The sequence below is a fragment of the Danio rerio genome, chromosome 4, assembly GCF_049306965.1.
Source record: "Danio rerio strain Tuebingen ecotype United States chromosome 4, GRCz12tu, whole genome shotgun sequence".
Lineage (NCBI taxonomy): Eukaryota > Metazoa > Chordata > Actinopteri > Cypriniformes > Danionidae > Danio > Danio rerio.
In genome coordinates, this window is record NC_133179.1 from 4,570,393 (window position 1) to 4,576,718 (window position 6,326).

A 6,326-nucleotide genomic window follows, 5' to 3' on the forward strand; every position below is an offset into this window, starting at 1 on the left:
CAGCTGTAAGATCATTTAAAATATGGTTGATGTGTTTGACTGAAGAATAAGCAGGTTTTTCACATTTTGAACAATGAAATAAAATAATATATTAGCATATGATGTAGTTTGAATGTATTTTGTATAATTTACATTTGATATTAATTATTTGTGTTTATTTAGTTTTTTTTTTCAAAATGTGTAAATGTGGTCATCCTTACACTGGAGAAAGAAGTGTGTGTTTGTGTGTGTGCTGATGGTGTAGTGGTCAGAGCACACAGCCTGAGATGTGAAGTTCTCACAGCATACCTGGGTTCTAATCTGAGTCCTGTTACTGCTCTTTACTGCTGAGCCAAATACAAAAAACAAAAGTGTTTTTCCTCAATCCTGCACTGATTACTTTCCTTTCAGCAGTTCCTTTCGTGTGATCCGCACAGCGAATGGAGTTTCGTACCCAAGCCTCTACCGTAGTCTCGTTCACATTGACTGTGTGTTCAGCCACTAGCCCATCATGGCTTTCATGCTGCTTGGGCCACTTTGTCTGACTGAATTCCAGCAAATGACAGTAAAGTAAGCAATAGAGAGATTTGAACCCAGGTCTCCTGCATGAAAGCACAAGTGAGAGATTCGATCCTTCAGTCTGTTGAACGGTAGTCAAAGACTCACCCACTGAGCCACAGGACTTGACTGATGTCAAAAGCCTTATTGTGAGCCAAATTACAAAGAAATTTATTTCAAATCACAGTTAAAATTAGGAAATAGATAAAGCTCCATTTAAACATTTGCTTCACCATCCAGACTCTGTGGCTCAGGTCATAAAGTGTTGAACTTTAATCAAAGAGACCCGGGTTCAAATCTCACTATAGCTAATGTCCAGCTTGAGTTTATTATATTCACCATCAGTGTCCTGCCCTGATGATGGAAGCTGATGGTGAATCTAATGAGCTTAAGCTGGACGCTGATGTGAAACCCATGATGATTGAGTGAATAAACACAAGTTCTCTGAGGAAGAGACTCATAAAGACAAGAGTTCACATCTGACTTGAATCTAGCAAGAGTGGGATTTGATCCTTCGCACTTCTGTACAATAGTTGAACGCTCATCCTTTGAACCACAGAGCTTGATTTTTGGATATGGTTGTTTTGTAGACCAAATTACAAAGAAATATGTGTCAAACCTTGGTCATGATGGAGTTAGTGATAAAGCCCCATTCAGATATCTCCTCCAACATCAGACTTGGTGGCTCAGGTCATAAAGTGTTGGACTTTAATCAAGAAGACCCGGGTTCAATCCTCACTGTGACTAATGTCTACCTTCAACTCATTATACAGAACACAAGTTCTCTGAGGAAGAGACTCATAAAGACAAGAGTTCAGATCTGACTTGTATCTTGTTTTATTGAATAAGCTCACACACAGGTCAGCAGTCAAACATCAGTTCCAGCAGGTGTTCAGACAGGAGATCTGTGGCTCTGTGGTAAGAGCGCTGCCCCACGGCTTCAGGGGTTGCTGGTATCGGTCCCAGCCAGAACTCTGCGATATGTGTGAATGGTGAGTGAGTGTGAGGCGCGCCTGAAGAAGGGGGGATACCAGTTCGGTCTCCCCCTGGAGCTTCCGGAGCCGTGTCCAGCAGGGGTTATACTTTACAGCCTGCCAAAAATTTTAAAATGAACTGTATAAAAATTCTGGACATTCGTCCCTTCCCCACCCGTTTCGGTTACCATCATTTACTTTGTAGAGGAGTGACCCTCCACAAAGCAAATGATGGTAACCGACATGTGCAAGACAATCACACACATGATCTACATCACCTGTGCAGCAGCAGATGATCATCATCAGTACAGTCAGTGTCTGTCCACACGTCTCTGCTTCTGTTCAACAGGCTTACAGTCCACAACACGTCACTGATCCTGTAGAGTCGACACACAAATACACACATTATTACACACTGAATATCTGAGCTAATAATAGACAAATATGCAAATATTACATATGTATTGAATATTGCGCCCTCATGTGGAGATTATTCTGAATTACGCCTTTGCGAATTTTTTATATAATGTATTTAAAATATTCGCCCTCTTGTGGTGATGTTTGTGAACTGCACTGCTGCCGCTCTAAAATAGTGAAAGTTTCAGCCTCGTGTGGAGAATTTCTGAATTACACCTTTGTAAATCTTCAATATAATAATTTTAAAATATTCGCCCTCGTGTGGTGATTTTGGTGAATTACACAACTGCAAATCTAATTGAATGAATTTAAACATGTCGCCCTCCTGTGGAGATATTTCTGAATTACACCTTTGCAGATCTGTTGATTTGAATGATTGTGGTGATTTTTCTGAATTTCAGCAAAGCATTGAGATTTCAGCTTCCTGTGGTGCAGCTGTAGTTATCTGTATGTTCATCCACTGATGTTGACAACTATAAAGAAAAGCTTTTCTGCAGTGCAGCTCTACATGACAACAGATGGTAAAATGAATGATCAAAAAAGGCGAGTGAATAAAAATGTCTTCAGTCTTGCAATGCAGTGCAAAGTAACTCTGCCACCACTGCTTTACTTCTGTTATTAACCCTTTCACTGCTGAGTTTTAAAGGTTCTATCTGGAAACGGGAGTCTTGACAGATGTAGCACTTTTATTTATTATTATTTTTTATTCAACATATTCACACGCTTAATCATCGTGTCATCAACTACCTGATAGTCCAATTTACATAAATGTGTAAGTGATTGTGATTAAGTGAACTTAGAGAAGAATAGAATTAACTTTATAGTTACTTTCACATCTGGTATGAATAAAACACATCGGCAACAGATGGTACTAGTACTTGTTTTACTAGTACTTGTGCATTCACATGTCTAAAATATAAAATAAGCATTAGGCGGTTAAAAAGCTGCATAATTGTGATAATATGATAAGTCTTTCTCTGGCTCAGCGCTAGCCAACGTGCCAAAGCTCAGTTTGATTTTTTTAGTTGCCGCTCTAAGGGTTAAGGCTAACTTGTCAAGCTGGATAAAGAGTAAAATATCAGCAGCAGGGACTTTACAGTTCTCACTTGAAAACAAAACAATAGTAGGATTCTTTTATGATTTACCCTGCTGTTAATCTCCCTTCCTCCTCATCCCTGTCTATGGGGAGCCGAACTCTGTTTCCGTGCGTGAGAGAGACTGTATTCACACCGCTCCGTGCTGAACTAAAGTGTTTTTAAATAATCAAACGTCCCCGTATGACGAATCTATTGTGAAATTCGTTGCCAACGTTTTTAGTAATCAATTTTATCAATTTAAATGATTCATTGTTGCAGCCCTAATGGAAATATCAAACAAATATTAATGTAACATAAAGCTATTCGTCACCTTGGAATTATAAGGTTTTATCTGCGTTCTGAATGATTTTGAGATATTGAGCCTCAAAGTTTTTGCATTCCATAGCAAACAGTATGTGTGCAACATTTGCTTTTTAAATAAAAAAAGTCTTAAAATGTAAACAACTTTTAAAAATCATCCCATAATGTAAATAAGTTGTCAATTAATAAGAATATGTCAATAACTCAATATTGACAAAAACGTCAGATAGAACCTTGTAATTCTAAGGTGACGTATTGTCAAAAGCTGATGATTACTGACTTGACATCAAATATTGCAGAATTAAATGTCAAAAAATGTTCTTTAAAGCTTGTGACTTTCTCATTATGCTGTTATTCACTCTAGATCGTCATTTAGTCAGTATGTAATTAATGCACCACAGATCAATAAACACATTTAATTTATCTGACGAGCTCTTATATCGGGGATGCAGAATGTTTTCATTGCTTACAGATTTCACTGACGCAGACACAAGTAATATTTTACCAACAAAAACACGACCACAATTTCTTTCATGAATGCCTAATAAAGATGACTGGTTATTAAAAACATATATATTGTATTAAGCCATTCATAAAGTGTTGAATTGTAAGTATTTCTGTTGCTATATTAAGATGCAACAAGTGGATGTAAAAAAAATCTTGTGAACTCTGTAAAAGGCAGATTTGATCAGTCTTTCTCCGATAGTATCTGGATGCAGATTTGGATTTGCAAACTGAGACTGCATAAATCAGACCTACAATATCAGACTTCTTTTTTTTTTATTGTATTGTAGTATTTACAAACATAGTACAATAGAGTACATCTCACAACAGTTATAAACATAATAAAAATAAATAAAATAAAATGAAATAAATTATTTTAGTTATACGATGTATAAACATGCCAGGGGTAGAAAAAAGAATAGGTAAGATAATGATAATTATATAAAAAAAAACTTATTCAATCAAATGAAATTTACATAATGCCTCATATGTTTTTTTAGCTTTTCTGTTTTTTATGTTACATAATGTAGTACCATATTGTTTAATCTCCTTTATAAAATGAACACAATTTGGCTTAGCTTTGGCCCATTTCTTGACATGGATATGGTATTTTCCAAGTAATATTATTAGTTGTATAAGAAAACATGTTTTGGAGTCAATTCCATCTTGTACAAAAGCAAGTATGACATCATATAACCCAATTTGTATTAGTGTACCGAATGTCCTTGAAATAAAGTTAGAAACATCAATCCAAAATAATCTTGAGTATACACATTGAAAAAAAAGATGAGTAACAGATTCTTTAATAATTCCAAAAAATCGCAAAAGTTTTTTCTATCAACTCCAAATCGTTCAAATAATTCTTTTACAGGATAAATTCAGTGTAAAATTTTAAATGATACCTGTCTTACTTTATTCCTTACAAAGAACTTATTTGTTAGTAACCATAATTTTTTCCACTCAATGCTTCCAAAGTTTGATGACCAGAAGACTGTTGAAGATGGTATTTTATTCTTTTTTAATACATTTCTAATATATCTATTACTACATTTATCTTTAAGAATGTTAATATCATCAATATATAATACATCATCACTTGTCTTTGGCTGTTGGTCCACATTGTATATTGAATTACGCAACAGTGATACAACTTTACTTGGTATTGCATCAAAAATAACAGCATATTCTTTTGGTTTTACAGGAACTTTAAATTTTTTAAGGAATTCCGAGTATGAATAAAGCAATCCATGTTCGTCAAGTAATTGACTGACTGTACATATTCCATTGTCATACCATGATTGAATAAATATAGATTTCCTTTTGTACAAGATATCTTTATTATTCCACAGAAAATACCGATGAGGTGTAAAATTATGTTTATAGACCAACTGCCAAGCCAACAATGCCTGCTTATGAAAACTTGCCAATTTAATAGGGATTTTATCAATAGAGAAATTACATTTTAAAAGAAAATTTATGCAACCCAAAGAGTTAAATATAAAATTTGGAAAGATATGCCACAAAGTTTCTTTATTTTTAATGTATTCAATTATCCATTTTATCTTAAATACCTCATTGAGATCTGTAAAATTTAACACTTCAAGGCCTCCAAAGTCTTTGCTGTTATTTAAAATATCTTTTTTTAAATAGTGAGCCTTTTTACGCCAAATAAAATCATAAAGAATTTTATCCAATTCCTTAACAACATTTTTCGAAGTTTCCATTGACAATAATATATATACAGACCTTGAAATTCCTTCTGCTTTAGACAGCAACACACGACCCATATAAGGACAGATCTCTCATTAACCACATATTATATCTGTTTTTGATCTTTTCAATGGTGGGACCTACAATGTCAGACACGATGCACTTAGTGGAGCTAGTGACGTCATTGTAAAGGGTGGGGTTAGGTGTGCGCATTAAAGCGCAGCTCCCATCTGCTCCACTAGGCAGCATCAGCGAGCTGCTCTTAGCCTGAACACCTTTGACAACAGCGCCACAGATCATCACAGGTACACCGTTTTACTGGCGTCAAGTGGAGCTCCAGCAGATGACAGCTCAGTACCAGACTCATAATGTCAGTCAACAGCACATATTACAGCCCGACAGTGAAGAAAAGCGACACAAAGTGCAGAAATGGAGAGTAACGCGACTCACCTGTAAGTGACTTTGTTTTTCTGTGGGTTTGTTTGTAGTGATGTTGCTGTAGTGTTTGTGTTCAGGCATTGCTCTCTCTCCTCCTCTGCAGCAGTGAAGATACACACGTGTGTCTGTTGTGTTTCTGCTGCACATCTTTCCTCTTTCTGACGCTCCTCCACATCCAGGCGGATTCACAGCTCCAGTAAAGGTATTTATGAGCTCATATTTCCAGTAGAGAGTCCAGAAAGTGTGTTTGTTGTGCTGCTGCTCTGTCGCGTGTATGTTGGGGGAGGGACTTTCTGTAGGAAGCATCTGATTGGCCAGATTTGGTGTAGAGTCCTCAATACAGTATGAG

At 36.1% G+C, this 6,326-nt stretch overlaps 1 long non-coding RNA gene across 1 annotated transcript; it reads right to left on the bottom strand.

Moving 5' to 3' along the window:
- Nucleotides 1-1,358: 1,358 nt before the first annotated feature.
- Nucleotides 1,359-6,261, bottom strand: LOC141381562 (uncharacterized). Its single transcript, XR_012401748.1, has 3 exons — nucleotides 5,990-6,261; nucleotides 1,790-1,888; nucleotides 1,359-1,628 (listed from the first exon to the last, which is right to left on the bottom strand). It is a non-coding gene; the product is annotated as an uncharacterized lncRNA (long non-coding RNA).
- Between the last annotated feature and the right edge of the window lie 65 nt (nucleotides 6,262-6,326).